The sequence below is a fragment of the Microtus pennsylvanicus genome, chromosome 3 (assembly GCF_037038515.1).
Source record: "Microtus pennsylvanicus isolate mMicPen1 chromosome 3, mMicPen1.hap1, whole genome shotgun sequence".
NCBI lineage: Eukaryota > Metazoa > Chordata > Mammalia > Rodentia > Cricetidae > Microtus > Microtus pennsylvanicus.
Genome location: NC_134581.1, coordinates 20,990,904 through 21,008,826, shown reverse-complemented (window position 1 = coordinate 21,008,826; position 17,923 = coordinate 20,990,904).

Sequence of the window (17,923 nt, the reverse complement as noted above, 5' to 3'; positions counted from 1 at the left end):
TGAGTCTTGGCTCTACAGAGCTGACGGTTTGTTTTAAAGCCTGAAGCTTATTTAATTGGGAGGACCACTCCTAAGAAAAATGGTACAGAATGTTGAGTCTATCTTGGGCTCTGTAAGGGACCTGTTAAGGGAGTGCTTAGATATAACTTCATTATGAAGTCTGCTTAGGGGTACTGGGCATCATGCCTGCCCAAAGAGATCATGTTCTGGGAGATGCCCATGGTTAGGGCTTACCTTTGTCTCTTCAAGGTGGGGCTTGGAACTGGAGATAGAGGAAGGGGAGATCTCAGTGGCTAAGGCACTAGCAGTCTGGAAGCTGACAGTTTGGCCAGCCTGCCTGAATCTATGTCTGGCCTTCTCTATCGTACCAAGCAAACCTCGGTCCCCAGGAGTAGCAGCAGCAGTGGCTACCATGCTGTTGTAGGGACATGCTACTTCTCTGCTCCAATGGTCTAACCGCTTTGAATGTGGAGCAAGGCCAATGTCAGGATTTGTCCACATGCTCCGACCTAAGGACACATTCCAGGTGTATTAGGCAACTTAATGGTCACTTTCCTGTTACAGCTGACCCTTCTTGCATCTGTCTGGACCTCTATGACAATCCATTTCTAGCTGATGGAGGTCCCATCCAGACTCTCCTCTGCAGCCTCTGCTTGCTCAACACAGCGGACTGTGGAAATTTTCACAGCAGATTGCATCAGTAGCGAGCGCGCCAGCGTCTCTGGCACAGTGGCAGCCGTACGAGCCACTACAGAGGCTTGCCCTGGAAACCATGGAGACCTTTATTTTTGTGTGCAAACATGTGTGGTGTATTTGCATGTGAGATACGTGCATGCGTGTGGGGGGGGTGCACACATGCAAGTGTGAAGAGGCCAGAGGAGGATGTCAGATGGGCCGCCTTATCTCTGTCTCATTCCCTGAGACCGGGTCAAGTTCCATCAGTCCTCCTGCCTCTGCACTCACAAGGATGAGATTATGGGCACACCATGACCATGCCCAGCTTTTTTTTTTTTTTTTTTGTTATCTGATTCAAATATAGATACTTTATTTTTTTTTAGTTTTTTTTGTTTTTTTTTTAAATTTATTTATTTATTAAGGATTTCTGCCTCCTCCCCGCAACCGCCTCCCATTTCCCTCCCCCTCCCCCGATCAAGTCCCCCTCCCTCATCTGCTCGAAGAGCAATCAGGGTTCCCTGACCTGTGGGAAGCCCAAGGACTGCCCACGTCTATCCAGGTCTCCTAAGGTGAGCATCCAAACTGCCTAGGCTCCCCCAAAGCCAGTATGTGCAGTAGGATCAAAAACCCACTGCGATTGTTCCTGAGTTCTCAGTATTCCTCATTGTCCTCTATGTTCAGCTAGTCCGGATTTATCCCATGCTTTTTCAGACCCAGGCCAGCTGAGAACATCCCCATTGTCTCAGTGTGTGGGTGCACCCCTCACGGTCCTGAGTTCCTTGCTCGTGCTCTGTCTCCTTCTGCTCCTGATTTGGACCTTGAGATTTCTGTCCCGTGCTCCTCTGTCTCTGTCTCCTTTCATCGCCTGATGAAGGTTAATATTCATGAGGATGCCTATGTGTTTGTCTTTGGGTTCACCTTCTTATTTAGGTTCTCTAGGAATATGCATTATAAGCTCAATGTCCTTTATTTACGGCTAGAAACCAAATATGAGTGAGTACATCCCATGTTCCTCTTTTTGCATGCCCAGCTTTTTGCATGGGGTTTAGGGATCCAAACTCCGATCTCACATTTGCGCAATGGGACAGCTTTCCTGCCTAAGGTATGGGCTCTCCGCTTCAGTATGGCTGACTTCTCTTTCCTCCATCCTATTTCCTTAAAGTGGCTGTCACATCTTCCTTCCTTCATTCATTTATTCATTCATATTACAGATGTTTATTGAGTCAGGACAGTCAAAATAAAGCAAAAATGTGTTTCTGAACACTGGAGTCTACTATCTGTTTGATCACTGTATACCATCCCAAGTCTAGCACAAGTGTGCTCAGAAGTGTTGAATGAATATTCCAGACAAGAACTGGCCTGCATCTACTTCTCTGGCTCCGGCATCTAAATAATACTTGGAAGGCCCAAGTCCACGGTTGTCCTCGGCGCCCAGCCTGTCACCTTATTCCTTTGCCTGGGAATGTTTTGTCCTTGAATAGCATCTCCTACTAGCAGTATCTTTTCCCCTCTTCAGTTTCTTTTGTGTCCCCTCATGAGCAGAAGACAAAAGAGAATGGCGTTCCCAGGCTGAGGGACCCCTTGTCAGCGGACATTCATTAGGGCTCTGCTTGGCTATGATGGAGCCTCAGGTGCGAGGACACAAGTGTGCAGGGATGTGTTCCCTGTCTGCACTGCAGCTACAATGGGGACCTGAACAAGATCCAGACGGGAGTCCCAGGGGACATCTTGATCAGAGGTCCCAAGCCCCTCCCCACTGACCAGACCCCTGTCATTTCCCTGGAGGTGAGAGGATGATGGGGACTTTGTGGGTGGTGTCCTTCAGGTCAGAGAAGGAGAAGCTGAGCCCCAGGGCCTGGGTTGAACCAGAAGGAGCATATGAACAGGCAGTTGTGGGTGTGTGAGCCCAGAACTGGCCCCACAGGATGGCTGGTCCCTGAGTCAGGCCCAGGCATTGACAGCCATGTGAGCCTAGGCCTGCCCAGCCATGGGAACAGCAGATCCCTCCACCTGCAAGAGAGCTGCTCCTGCCTGGAGCTACTCCTGCCTAGCCATGCCAATCCCGGAATCCCTCTGGGTGCAGGCCAGAAGTGGGGTGGGACCAAATGCTCTTTCTCTGGTTTACCTTATGGTGCTAAGGTCCCAAGTTCAGAATAAGAACAAAGGCAGCGCCGCCGTGTGCCAGGCTCCCGAGATCATCCTGTAATCCTCACGTGTCGAGCTCCTTTCCCTGCATCTCTGGAAACAGAACCTCTTAAATCAAGGGGCAGAGAGGGGGATGAATTGCTTCTGGGACCAGTCTTGGATTAGTTGTGTTGCCAAGTAAGGTGACCTTGAACTTAATCCTCCCCGCCACCTCTCAAATGTTGGCATTACAGAAGTATACCATCATGCTTCTTTGGTGGTACTGAGGGTTGAACTGTAGACCTCATGCCCTTTGGTGGCATGCACGCATGCATATTCTTTTCAAAATAAATTTTATGGGTATGAGTGTTTTGTTTACATATACATATGTGTACCACATTTGAACTTTGCCCGCAGAGATCAGAAGAAGGGATTAGCTCTCTTAGAACTGGAGAAAGTTGTAAGTTGCCACGTGAGTGCTGGGAACCAAACCAGGGTCCTCTGCAAGGGAAGCCATGCGCTTTACAGCTGAGCCCTAACATCCATGGTCACATGAACTTGCATCTACATCTACAACAAACATGCATGCAAGCCTTGAAACCATGGATTCATCTGTGCTCGGAGCAAACACCAACACCTGCAGAGAGTGACAAGCACACATACACACACACACACACACACACACACACACACACACACATTCAAGTAGTACCCCCAGCATAGCTCTGAGTGAGCAGGCAGCCACCCATCCCCCTCTAGCAGCTGCAGGGAGCCCAAAGCAAGGCAAGGTCAGGTTAGACAGGAATAACCTCAGAGCTCCTGGGTCCTGACTCAACACCAGAAGCAGACAGCCATATACATTCTTTTCAAGTAGGTCACCATGACCAGCCCACATGCTGGGATCTAAGTCTACCAGAAGAGGCTTGGGGAAAGCCCAGGTGCTGCAGTCAGCCTGGAGTCTGGCTGGTTGGTGTCCGTGGCACTGGGAGTGGAAAGTGGGTTTTGTGCCACTACTGGGCACTGTCACTGGGTTCAGATGACAGCTTAGGAGGGGCTACAGCCTGGAGGAGCAAGAGCATACAGCCAAGCTGTGCACTTCTTGGGCCCATCTGACTGCTCTGCTGTGCTGTACTGGGTGTTTGGGTGGGACACAGCTGCAGCTTGAGTTTTCTTCATCCCATTTGATAGACATGGGGAGTGCAGCTAGGTCAGCCGTAAATCTCTCTAGGGCAGGGCTTCTTAAACTTTTCACACACACACACATACACAATAAATCAATTCTTAAAGTTTGTAGTAGGGAGCCTGTCTCCCTGAAGCACTCCCAAGAGAAGGGTGACTGATCTGGATTCTGGGGTCACGCTGGAGGGGGCCAGCGAGAGACTATATGAAGACCCTTTAGCACAGTGTCTCAGCCTCCCTAATGCTGTGACCCTTTAACACAGTTCCTCATGTTTTGGTGACTCCCAATCAGAAGATTATTTCGCTGCTACTTGATAATTTTAATTTTGCTATGATTATGAATTGTAATATAAATATTTGATATGCAGGATACCTGATTTAGGAAGCCCCCTCAGAGAGGTCAAAACCCATAGATTGAGAACCACTGATTTAGCAAGAAGCCTAGAATGTTCAGTCCATAGAGACATTGTCGTTATTGCTATTTTTCTAAAAAAAAAAAAATTTAGCATTATTCTAGAAAGGTTTTCTATTGAATCCCTTAGGGACAAGGAAAGCCGCTCTGCCTATCCACCCTTTGTCCCCATCCTGTCAAGTTGGCCTTTGACTCCCATAGTAACATTCCAGTTACAACACAAAGGCAATGGCACAGAGGGACACTGGCGAGAGCTGGGGCCAAGGTCCTGCGTGCTGCTCTTGAGAGGACTCCAGGGTCTGTCCCTGTGCAGTGTGGATTCTCTGGTTCCTGAGCGCTGGGCCCTTATGTCTTCCACACACACCAGCCTTACCAGGGCTGGGGGAGGGATGAATCCACAAACACCGTGTTTACTGACCTGCTAGCCTGTGTGCTTAAAGAAGAGTCCTCTGCCTTGCCCTTCCCCCCACCCAGGATTCATATCAGCAGAGTCAGTAAGGCCAGAATTTGACTGGGAATGGTCCCTCAAGCCAAGACCTGATGTGCTCTGGTCCCAGGTTAGACCCAAATCCCCACCACCTCACAGAGCCTTTATTAATGGTGATTTCATCATGGCCCAGCAAAGTTGACTGGAACCTTGAGGAAATTTGAAGGACGGAGAAAGAGAGTATCAGGGATTTGGAAAGTCTGTGGAGGGCAAGCGACAGACAGAGGGTCTGAAGAGTGAGATGCTGTAACTAGCTGTTCGGAGCACACCTTCTTTTTCTAAAAAGATTTCTTTGACTATTTGTGTATGTTTGGGGGAGGTACCCTAGAGGGCAAAGAGAGTGTGTCAGATGTCCTGGAACAGGAGTGAGAGAACAGCCTGATGTTGATGCTAGGAATGGAATTCCAGTCCTCTGCAAGAGCAGTAGTAAGCAGTAGTAAGTCTCTTCAGCCCTGAGCAAACTTTCACAGGTTGAGAAGGTGTCTGGGCTGTCCATTCCAAAAGGTTCATCATGGCATTGCTTATAACAGTCAACAATCAAAAATAACTTCAAGGTCCATGCAACGGGAGACAGCTGAAGAAATAGTTCAGTCGTGCACAGGCGAAAAGTTGGTGCCTCGAAGGTTGTTTGGCTACTTGCCAATATTGAGAAAATTTCAGAAAGAAAGAAAAAGAAAGAGAGAGAGAGAGAGGGAGGGAGGGAGGGAGGGAGGGAGGAAGGAAAGAAGAAAGAAAGGTAGATGTTCATCTTCTCCTGAGCACCGGAAACTCTGGATATTCTAGCCCCTCCTTCCGTCCTTTTCTCTTGGTGTGCCTTCTCCGGCAGAAAGAAGTTGCTGCCTCCAGGAGAGGAAGCTGTTCCAGGCCAACAAGTTCTGTGCCTCACCATAGTCACTCACCATTTCCTGTTCAGTCTTTCTCTATCAACACTGGATGCAGAGCTGTGCATGCAATTCCCTGTATCTGGAACATTCTCCCCATCCTTCCCCTAGCCCTCTGCCCTGATAAGTTCCTCTGACCCCTCAGGAGTTAGTATTAATGTCAGCCATTTAGGGAAGGTTTCCCCACTGTCCCAAACTGAGTTAGGGCCCTCTGTTTCATGCTCTCATTGCATCCCTGTAAAACACTCTATAAGGGTCACTTGAAGAAGTATTTGTAGCTGGTTTGGTGGTGGTGCACTCATTTAATCCCAGCACTCAGGAGGCAAAGACAGGCAGATCTCTGTGAGTTTGAGGCCAGCCTGGTCTACAAGAGCTAGTTCCAGGACAGCCAGGGCTGTTACACAGAGAAACCCTGTCTCAAAAAAACAAAATAATAATAATAATAATCTTCCCTGGCTAGAGAGATGGCTCAGTGGGTAAAGGAACTTGCTGTACAAGCATAAAGGATCTGGGTGTAGATCCTAGCACCCTTGAAAAGGTAGACTGTGACCTCGGCACTGTGGAGAGGCTTTGGCAAGTGGGGGTAAAGCCATCTCTGGCTCTCACTGGCCACCAACCTAGTTCTGCATTCAGTGAGTATCCCCTGTCTCACTGAATAAGGCGGAGAGTGACAGAACAGGATACTCAGTGTCCCCCTCTGCATGCCACCTTCACAGAGATGCATGTGCTTGTGCTCAGGTGAATACTCCCCCACACCCCAAAATATATGTATTGAAAGACAACATCTCACAACATTTCTCCAGCTTAGAATTCACTATGTCGACAGCTTTGCCTTGAACTCATAGAGTCTCTGCCTCCCAAGTGCGGGGATTAAATGTGTGCGCCACCAAGTCTGGCCTCAAAACACTTTTTAAAAAACTTTTTATTTTATGCGCATTGGTGTGAAGATGTCAGAGCCCCTGGAAATGGAGTTACAAACAATTGTGAGCTGCCATGTGGATGCTGGGAATTGAACCCAGGCCCTCTGGAAGAGCAGCCAGTGCTCTTAACTGCTGAGCCATCTCTCCAGTCCTCTCAAAACATTTTTTGTATTGATTTCAAAGGGAGAAAATTGTGACTTTGGAGTGGAGAAACCTTAAGCCAAGTGACCAAGGTAAACACCACTAGTAATTGGACATAATGACATCATGGGCCCTGGATGTAACATACCAAGGAGGGAAGGTCACATCTGTGGCACCCTGCCCACTAAGGCACAACATGCATCTACATAAAAGAAAATATCACACACATGCAAATTAAGGGACACTCTACAAAATAATTAACTAGTCTCTGTTGCGTTTTTAAAAAGATTTTGTTTATTCATTTTATGGATATGAGTGCCCTATCTACGTATGCACCTTTATGGCAGAAGAGGGACGTCAGATCTCACTATAGATGGTTGTGAACCACCATGTGGTTGCTGGAACTCAAACTACAGGACTTCTGGAAGAGCAGTCAGTGCTCTTAACCACTGAGCCATCTCTCCAGCCCCTGTTTGTTGTTTTACTTGAGACAAGATCATCAGATTTAGCCCAGGTGTATAAGAACTCCTGATCTTTCTCTTACATTTATGATTGGCAGGGATACAACTTTCAGAGGTACATTCTCTCCTTCCACCCCTGTGTGAGTCCCAGGGATTGAACTCAGGGTTTGAGGCTTGTGTGGCTAGCCTGTGCTACACCTGAGGAGCCATCTCCCAGCCTCAGACCAGTACACTTAAAAAGTCTTAAGACAGCTGGATGAGATGGCACATGTCTTTAATTCTAGCGTTCAGGAGGCTGAGGCAGGTGGACCTCTGAGAGTTCAAGGCTGACCAGGTCTACATGGTGAGTTCCAGACCAGCCAGTACTACATAATGAGGAGACCAGAAGAGATGGTTCACTGGTTAAGAGCACCTGCTGCTCTGGCAGAGGACCCAGGTTCTGTTAACAGCATCTGCATGGTGGCTCACAACTGTCAGTAACTCCAGTTCCAGAGACTCCAGTGCCCTCTTCTGTAGGCACCAGGCATGCACATGAGACAGATGTACCTACAAGTAAAGCACACATACACACAAAATAAAAATACATATATACCTGGAACCTGCTTTGTAGATAAGGCTGGCTTCGAACTCAGAGAGTCACCTGCCTCTGCCTCCTAAGTGCTGGGATTAAAGACATGTACCACCACCACCCGGCGGTCTTTTTATTTATGCAAATTTGACATAGGCGTTTTCAAAGCTAAAAGTGGGAACCTTCCACACGTTTGCTTTGATTTGTTTTTAAATTTTAATTAATTAAGTAATTACGTTTGAGAAAGGTGCTGATTTGTGGTTCTGGTTGGCCTGGAACTCACTGGATAGACCAAATTAGTCTCAACTCTTTGGCAATCCTTCTGCTCTTAATCACTAAGATTATAGGAGTGCACCCTCATGTCCAGATTATTTGAGTTATTTTGTGTCTTATTCTTTTGTTTGTTTAAATTTTCCTGTTTTTTAGACTGCATCTCATGAAAATTAGACTGACCTTGAACTGGATGTGTAGTTGAGGAAGATCTTGAACTTCTGATCCTCCTGCCTCCATCTTCTGATGGTTAGTCAGTGCTGGAGAACAAGTTCAAGACTTCATGCATGCTAGGCAACACTCTAATAGCTGAGCTACACCCCTAGCCCCATGCATCCTATTTTTGCCACTTAGTATGTCGCAGACATTTTTTCCATGTCTAAAGTGGAATCTGTTTATCTGCACATATTGATTGGATATATCATGCCAAGAGATAACAATGAAAAGACAGTATTTGTGGCCTCAGACTCCATGAAACTGATGCCCTCGTCAACAATATAGACATCAAGCAAATCCTTACAAACACTGACTGCTTTTGCTCTCCAAAGTTCTGAGATAATTTGGGATTGTAAAAATGAAGAGAATCCTCACATACAGCCCCCCAGATCCTCACCATCTCTGACATCCATAACACCCTGCAAACGCTGACACTGACCTCACTGTCTTATGTCGTGGAATACAAGCTTAAGTTGTGTTGCATTCGTTTATGCTGTGGAACATTTGTTTAATGATGCAAAGATGTGTTGCATTCTTTTACGCTGTATTTGTTTACTCTGTGAAACTGTGTTCCTTTGCCTGCCTAAAGCACCTGATTGGTCTAATAAAGAGCTGAATGGCCAATAGCAAGGCAGGAGAGGGAGAGAGGGGCTGCGAGGCAGAGAGAATAAATAGGAAGAGAACTCTAGGCTGGGGGGTGGGGAAGAAGAGGAGTGGGAAAAGGAAGACAGGACAGGAGGACACCAGGGGCCGGCCACCCAGCCACACAAGCAGCCTCAGAGTAAGAAGGGAAGAAAGACATAGAGAATAAAGATAAAAAGTAGAGAGGTAAAACATGGAAGATAAATGGGTTAATTTAAATAAAAAAAACTGGCTAGAAATAAGTCAAGTCAAGCTAAGGCAGAGAGTTCATAAGTAAGAATAAATGTATTTATTTGGGAGCTGGGTGGCAGGACCCCAAAGGGGTGGGGGGAACCAAGTACGGCCTTCCCTTCAGTACAGTCCTGTTTTCACATCGACTATGTTCCAACACGGGATTCTGTGACTCAGGTTCTACTTGGTTGCTATGTCTCCTTAGTCTCCTTCAGCCTGGGCTCTTCCTCAGTCTTTCCTTGCTTATCATAATCTTTTTTTTTTTTGGTCTTTTTTATTTTGTTTTGTTTTTTTTGAGACAGGGTTTCTCTGTGTAGCCCTGACTGTCCTAGAAGTCACTTTGTAGGCCAGGCTGGCCTCGAACTCGCAGAGATCCACCTTCCTCTGCCTCCCAAGGGCTGGGATTAAAGGCGTGTGCCCCATACTTATTATAATCTTAAAACTTAAAAAGAAAATAAAGCCAGGTATGGTGGAGCACACCTTTAGTCCCAGAACTCAGGAGGCAGAGGCGGGTGACTCTGAGTTCGAAGCCAGCCTTCTCTACAAAGCTCTCTCAAATTTAGAGGCTAACCCTGAAGCTGAGATGCTGTCCAGGGTATACCCCTCCGAATATACCGTGGGAGGAATCTTCTTGCCTCTTCTGAGCTTCTAGGGCAGTGGTTCTCAACCTTCCTGAGGCTGCAACCCTTTAATACAGTTGCTCATGTTATGGTAACCCCCAAACATAAAATTATTTTCATTGCTCCTCCATAACTGTAATTTTGCTACTGTTATGAATCATAATGTAAATATCTGTGTTTTCCATTGGTCTTAGGTGACCCCTGGCATAGGGTTATTCGATCCCGCAGTGCTCTAGAAGCTCCTGGCTAGGGTCATTCGATCCCGCAGTGCTCTAGAAGCTCCTGGCAATTCTCAGCATTGCTCTCTCAGCTCAACCACTGCCATCCCCGCCTCTGTGTCTCTAGATAGAGAATCACATATCCTTTTTCTAATCCAGTATGGCTGTGTCTGATTTCTTCTTCCTCTTCTTCCAGTCTCAGGCAGATTAGGCTGGCCTTGAACTGACTATGCAATCAAGGATAACCCTTGAACTTCTGCTCCTCGGGTCTCAACCCTCTGAATATTGGGATTACAGGTATATACCACCACACTTAGGTTATGCGGTGCTGGACATAGAGCCCAGGGCTTTCCGCATGCTAGGTACAATACTCTACAAACCTAGCTATATCTCCAGCTAAAACATCATCTGAATATGATTTTATCTTCAAAGTTTATTTCTAAATAAGTTAACATTCACAGGTAACAGGTCTTGAGTATCTGTTTTTTTGAGAAATTATCCAGTCTACTACCGGCAGGAACTGCTCTGTGTCCATTTTCTATAGCTGCCTAGCTTGCCACTCTGAAGTAATCAGTACACGGATTAAAGTAACTTTGTATTTACTCCCGATTCCGTGATTCCGCAGTTAGGGCTGGACTCAGCTGGGAGGTTTCTCCTGGGGTCGTTGTTAGGATTTAGGCATTGTGCTGGCTCTGTCACCGGGCAGGATGAACCCAGGCAGTACCCTAGCCAGCCCAGGGTCCTATGGATGGCTGTTACACCACTATGCAGGTGCAAAGGTGTCGTTAAGAGACTAACTCGACCCACTCCCGATCCCCCCGCCCCACCCCCAAGGGTAGACAGGACTTTTCATGTCTCTTCTTCTCTTTCTCTCTCTCTCTCCCTCTCTCTCTTTCTCTCCTTTTCTTTCTCTTCTCTTCTCCTCTCTTCCTTCCGTTCCCCCAATAAAACTTCCCACTTAAGTTCTGTCTGTCCATGTTTGTCCCTCCCTTATTGTGGGGCCACCCGCCAGGGTCCCACTCATGGCATATGACTGTGTTTTTGGTGGCTATCCTGAGTCTAAAAGGCCCAACATAGGGCTGGAGAGATGGCTTAGCGGTTAAGGGCATTGCCTGCTCTTCCAAAGGTCCTGAGTTCAATTCCCAGCAACCACATGGTGGCTCACAACCATCTGTAATGAGATCTGGTGCCCTCTCTTCTGGCATATACACAGACAGAATATTGTATACATAATAAATAAATAAATAAATATTTTTAAAAGGCCCACCGTGGCCTTATTTGTATATGTAAGTCTTGGTACTGGCTCTAGTCAATCATGCAAGCTTTGACTGTCCTGGCGCCTGTGCGTCATAACCTCTTGGGTTCACCTGGTAGATCAGATGATGTCTGTATACAGAGGCAGGATGAAAGAGAATCCAGGCCAAAGCTGCCATGCTCGCTGATGGCTGTGCTGCTGTGTTTTTATGGTTCATGCAAGTTGAGGCAAGTTCAAATTCCAAAGACTCCACTTCTTTGCAGACGTGATGGAGGCAGATTCCAAAGGGGACTGCACGTAACAATAGTGGGCGGGCGTACTGAAGACATCACTGCAATCATCTCCATAGACCTCAGGTTCTGGAAAGGTAAGGTAAACAGATCAGGCCTTGCTCACAGGAACTCAGTACAGTCGCTGCCCAGGATCCTGTGGGGAAAGTGTCAAGAGTTACCTCGGAGGCGCAAAAGATACCAAAGAAAACAAGGTACAAAAGAAAATGAGGAGCTCCCTTGTACATGGCTGAGAGCTCGTGGGAGGTAAAATCAGAGCTACCTACCTGCCGTCCAAGTTCCAGGTCAAAGGCTGTCTGTCTACATCTAGATCGTGACTCCCATGCCCCGGGCCCTTGTAGCCCCAGTCCCAGACTAAGCCGATCTTCGATAGGATCATAATTAACCCATAAAGTAAGGATGGCACAGTCATATGCAATGCTCACTGAGGCAAATGTTTTATGACAAGAGCTGGTAGAGCAATGAGTCTGGAGCTGATCCCTGGCAGAGTCCCCTCTCCCTCCCGCTCTTCCTGTCAGGCAAGCGCTTGCCCCTTTCCCCAGTGATTGCTCAGGAGAAGCCTGGCAGCCCACAGTCAAGTGGGAGGAAAACCCCAAGGGCACACATCTGATGTCACACGAGGTAACTTTGAGCCTGTTTCCTCGGCTGTGAAATGTGGGCTCTTGGAGCTTTTGTAAGAACCCCAGGAAGCTTTGCCAGCGCTGCAATCATCTGTGAGGACCACACAGCCCCTGGCTCACTCATCTGGTGCACGTATGCACTCATGCAATGGCCAGCTTTGTCTGCCTAGAACAGCATTCTCTTGTTCCTAGGACTTTGCTTCGCCTTTTTCAGTCTCTGTCATTCCTCTCCAGCCTGAGCTTTGAATGTGAATTCCATCTTCTTAATTATCCTCCTTACTGTGGATCTTCAGTTTCTCCCCTGAGACTTAAAAAAGAATGCTTTATTATATTAAAAATTAATTTTAATTTTTATTGCTTGAGATTTGTCTCATTTACACAATTTGATATGTATGTAATGGTAGAAGGCTATATGCGCATGGAAGAGCAGGTGCCCACAGATGTCTAGGCGTAGGTGGGGTTTTTTTGTCAGGACCAACAGCTCCCCAATAAGTGCACAGAGACTTAATATTAATTCTAAATGCTCAGTCAATAGTTTAGACTTGTTTTTAGCTAGCTCATATAACTTAAATTAACCCATTTTTAAACCTCCTTTTTTTTGTGGTTTTTTTTCGAGACAGGGTTTCTCTGTAGCTTTTGGAGCCTGTCCTGGAACTAGCTCTTGTAGACCAGGCTGGTCTCGAACTCACAGAATCCTCCTGCCTCCCGAGTACTGGGATTAAAGGCGTGTGCCACCACTGCCCGGCTTTATCCTCCTTCAACCACATGGCAGTACCTTCTTTCAATACAGTTCGTTCAGTTTGCTTCTCCATGCTGTCTTCCAAGACTCTGCCCTTTTTCCCAGCATCCTCTGTGTCTGGCTGTCCTGCTTATATCTCCTCCCTAGGTACTGGCCAGTCAGTTCTTTTCTTAAACCAGTCAGAAGGTACCTCGGCAAAGATACATCTTCACAGTGAACAAAAAGATTATTCCATAACAGTGCTGGATTCCCTGGACCTGGATTTCAAGTCCCTTGTGAAGCACCTCATGTGGATGCTGAGAACTGAGCTCTGGTGTGACCCTGAGCCATCTCTCCAGTCTAGTTGTTGCTGTTGCTCTTCTTCTTCTTCTTCTTCTTCTTCTTCTTCTTCTTCTTCTTCTTCTTCTTCTTCTTCTTCTTCTTCTTCTTCTTCTTCTTCTTCCTCTTCCTCCTCCTCCTTCACCCTCCCTCCCTCCTTTTTTCCTCCCTCCCTCTTTTCTTCCCTCTTCCCTCCCTTCTTCCTTTCTTCCTTCCCTCCCTCCCTCCGTCCCTCCTTCCTTCCTTCCTTCCTTCCCTCCCTCCGTCCCTCCTTCCTTCCTTCCTTTCCTCCCTCCGTCCTTCCTTTCTTCCTTTCTTATTCCCCTAGGACAGGGACGGATCCCAAGGCCTTATGCAGCAATTCTATCACTAAACCACATTTCTGGCTCCTGCCCTGAGATTTCTTAGTGTAAGTTTGTAAAGAATCAGTATTTTAGAATCTGATATCTCCAGATGGTTCTGCCCCCCTCACCCTGGGGAGGAACTAGAACAGGGATGGAAAAGGCAAGTGAATTCTGGGGCTAGGTAGGCCAGCTCCTGGCTGTCTCTGCAGAGTTTTTCCAAAGAGACTTCCTCCTAACATAAACTTGGAACAAAAGGAATTTTCCCTAAGACAGTTGATTTGTCCAATGTTTATTGAGCAATTCAACCTAGCTAGCCCTGGAGACATAGCAGGGACACCCTGAGTCCACCCTCTCTCCTCCCAAGACAGAACAGGCATGGAGTGTGTAAGGAGCTGTCACTCACCTCTGGAACTCAGGGAAGACATGTTTTGCCTAATTTAGGGGTGGAGGGCATGCCTGCCCTGAGTCTTTAAGTCTGTGGATGAGTCTTCCTGGCTATGGTGAAGTTCAAAGTGAGAAACCTCACAAGAGACTGGAAAGATTTTGTTTTGTTTTCATGTATTTCTTTTTTAAAACAGTGTTATAACCTGGGTAAGCTCCCAGTTTTCTATGTAGCTAAGGATAACCTTGAATTTCTGATCTTCTTGCTCTGCCTCCCACATGCTGGGATGACAGGCCTGTGCCACCACAGCTATTTTACAGGATTCTGAAGACCAATCCCACAGCCTTATGCATGTAAGGCAGGCACTGTGCCAACATGCTACTCATCCCAGAGACTAGAACCGTTCAGGAAAGCCTTGGTAACCTGTGTGCTGGAATGAGAACTGGCTAGACATGGCCCTGCTGGGAACCAACATGTGATTCCTAGCACACCCTGTGGACTTGGGCTTAGGTAGGGAAGAGGCAGGGGCATTTTATTGTTTTGTTTTTTGGTTTTTTCCCCCAGATGATTTTTCTTCTGCCCTTAGGAGGACGGCTCTTTACATGGACTTTGGTGGAGGTCGTGGGGCAGCACCAGGAGTCTAAACAGTGGTGGGTGTCCACCCCTTCAGAGCATCACAAGATCGATTCTGACCACCTTGTCATGACTGGCATAGCTCATGGGGTAATGCAGCTTGACATAGAGCTTGGGATGCAAATAAGCATCAAAGACACTTGCTTTAGAAATGTCCCTCATTGCAGTGACCTCTACAACATTCTGAACGACAAACTTCTCAATGGCCTTGTCCTTGGACATACACCAGTTGCAGTGTGTACAATGACTTTGCTGCACAGGTGAAGGCCCTTTGTGACCTGGCTACTCTTTCTTCAGTGTGTTTGTTTGGTTGTTTGGTTGGTTGGCCGGCTTATTTTAATTTGGTTTTAGTTATCTTTTTTTTTTTTTTGGTTTTTCGAGACAGGGTTTCTCTGTGGTTTTGGAGCCTGTCTTGGAACTAGCTCTTGTAGACCAGGCTGGTCTCGAACTCCCAGAGATCCACCTGCCTCTGCCTCTCAAGTGCTGGGATTAAAGGCGTGCGCCACCACCGCCAGACTTGTTTTAGTTCTTGTAGCCAAGACTGGAAAAGTTTTGTGGGTTTTGCTTGTTTTCCTTTTTGAGTATGGATGTTTTGCCTGTGTGTATGTCTGCATACCACTTGCATTCCTGGTGCTTTACAAGGCTGGAAGAAATCTTTGGATACTGGAACTAGAGCTACAGATGGTTGTGCCCTGTGCATTCTGGGAATTGAACCAGCGAAGAATAGCAAGTGGGGGGATGGGTAGGTATGTGCAAATGTGAGTGCAGGTTATTGGGGGATATAAAACGAGGCCCTTGAGCTGTTAGTTCCAGATGGTTGTGAATCCCTCAGCGTGGGTGCTGGGAACCAAACTCAGGTTCTCTGCAAGAGCAGTACGTGCTCTTACCCGCTGAGGCAGCTCTCTAGCGCCCAGGGTCAGCCTCTTGGACTAGGCTTCCAAGCATGGACAAATCGCTGAGCTGAGTACAGGGCGTGAGCTCACCTGTACGCTATACTTCACTTTGGGACAATCTCATGGGGGTCCTAGCAGGTGAAAATGAAACTCAGCCATGTGTATGAGCTCACTTCCTGTGGACACGCATGCCTGGGCTCTGTCACCTGGTCAATGGGACTTCACTATAGGTACTGTACCCTCTGCTGCCCTGAAATCCTAGAGCAGTTGAGTTGACAGCCAACTTCCCTGCTCACAGCCATAGAGACAACAGCAATTGAGCCCTACAGCTTAGGTGGAAAGGGTGAATTTAGAGGGGATGACCTTCACGGAGGGCTCACAGCTGTAGGTACTGAGGGGAGACTTCCACATAGGGGCCAGAGACCTTGTTTCCTCAAGCAGTTCCTGAGGGACAGACACCAGACTAGGGACATAGTGAGCCAAGCAGAAGGACTCTCATCTAAAGTGGTCACAAGGCTGTGGTGACTAGATGGCAGCATAAGAGCCGGGCGGTGGTGGCACATGTCTTTAATCCCAGCACTTGGGAGGCAGAGGCAGGCGCATCTTTGTGAGTTTGAGACTAGGCTGGTCTACAAGAGCTAGTTCAAGGACAAGGCTCCAAAGCTACAGAAAAACCCTGTCTCAAAAAACCAAAAACCAAAAGAAAAGAAAAGGTGGCATAAGAGCAGGTGGTTAGTTTAGTACAAAGGGATGATATGGACACAGGTATACAGAGGTATTATCTGTCAAAGAATTGTTGGTTCTTTTACCCTTTCGGGGCCCACCACCCAGTTCCCAGATGAACACACAGAGACCTATTCTTACCTATGAACGCCCAGCCTTTACTTGGTTTATTTCTAGCCAGCTTTTTTTTTTAACTTAATTTATTCCATTTGCCTTTTGCCTCTGGGCTTTTATCTTCCTCTGTTCTGTATACTTTTCTTTCCTTCTTACTCTGTGGCTGGGTGTGTGACTGGGTGACTGGCCCCTGATGTCCTCCTCTCCTCCTTTGTTTGTTCCTTGCTCTTCTTCTCCACCCCCAGCCTAAATTTCTTCTCCAATTTATTCTCTCTGCCTGGACTCCCCACCTATCCTTTCTCCCGCCTAGCTGTTGGCTGTTCAGGTGTTTTAGACAGGCAAAGTAATACAGATTCACAGAGTTAAACAAATGCAACATAAAAGAATAGAACACATCTTTGCATCACTCAAGAAATATTCCATGGCATAAACTAATGTAATAATATTACATTAATAAGCTCATATTCCACAATGAAAGACCAAGGATATCATAAATGCCATCATGAAGCAATGTGAACAGGTGAAGGGTGAAAGGCAAAAAGCCAGAAAGCCTGCAAAGGCTCAGCTCCATCTTCCTGGACACAACCCTGTTTGCCCATCCAATTCTCAGAGCACCTGCTTCTGCAATAACAGGCAGTATGGTATTCCAAAATGTTTGTCACCGGACTGTGAATGCCCTGAGGACAAGGTCTGGCTTGTTCCTGCAGCAGCCCTAGCCTAGGCCTGGCATAGGGCAGAGGCTGGCAGTAGGCGTTACTAATGAATAGAAGACCACTTTAGAACTTTCCAGAGGGCTAGCAGCTGAAGCAGGGAAGTTCCTAGAGGCTAGAGGACAGAATTGCAGGAAAGCACCACAAGACACAGCAAGCTCAGACCAGGAGAGCTTGATCTGAGGCAACCTTAGAGACAGAGAAGGGGCAGACTGGGCCAAGAGGCCCCACTAGGGTACCATGTGCTCAGGCCAGGGCTGCAGGAAGGTGGTGGTCTTGGTAGGAGAAACTCAGGGGCAAGGGACTAAGGACAGACTATGAACCTAGGACCTGTGCAACAGGAGAAGAGCTCGGTAGGGCCTGGGAAGATAGCTTGGTTGATTTGAGGCCTGGAGTTTGTTCTCCAAAATACACATTTAAAAAGCTCTGTGTTGGGCTGGAGAGATGGCTCAGCGGTTAAGAGCACTGGCTGCTCTTTCAGAGGACCCGGGTTCAATTTCCAGCACCCACATGGCAGTTCACAACTGTCTGTAACTCCAGTTCCGGGGAATCTGATACCCTCACAGACAGGTGAGACACATAAAATAAAAATAAATTTTAAATAAAGAAAAATTATATAGAGCCAAACATGGTAGTACATGCTTTTAATCCCAGTTCTCAGGAGGCAGAGATAGGCAGATCTCTGTGAGCTTGAGATCTGTCTAGTCTACAAAGGGGGGGAGGAAGAAAGAGACAGAGACAGAGACAGAGATTAATGAAAACAGAAAGATCTGAGTTCTGGTACAGTCATCCAGCCATCTCTGGAATGTTCGCTATGATCAGGCCTTGTATCTAGGATCAGTAAAAGCCCAAGAACA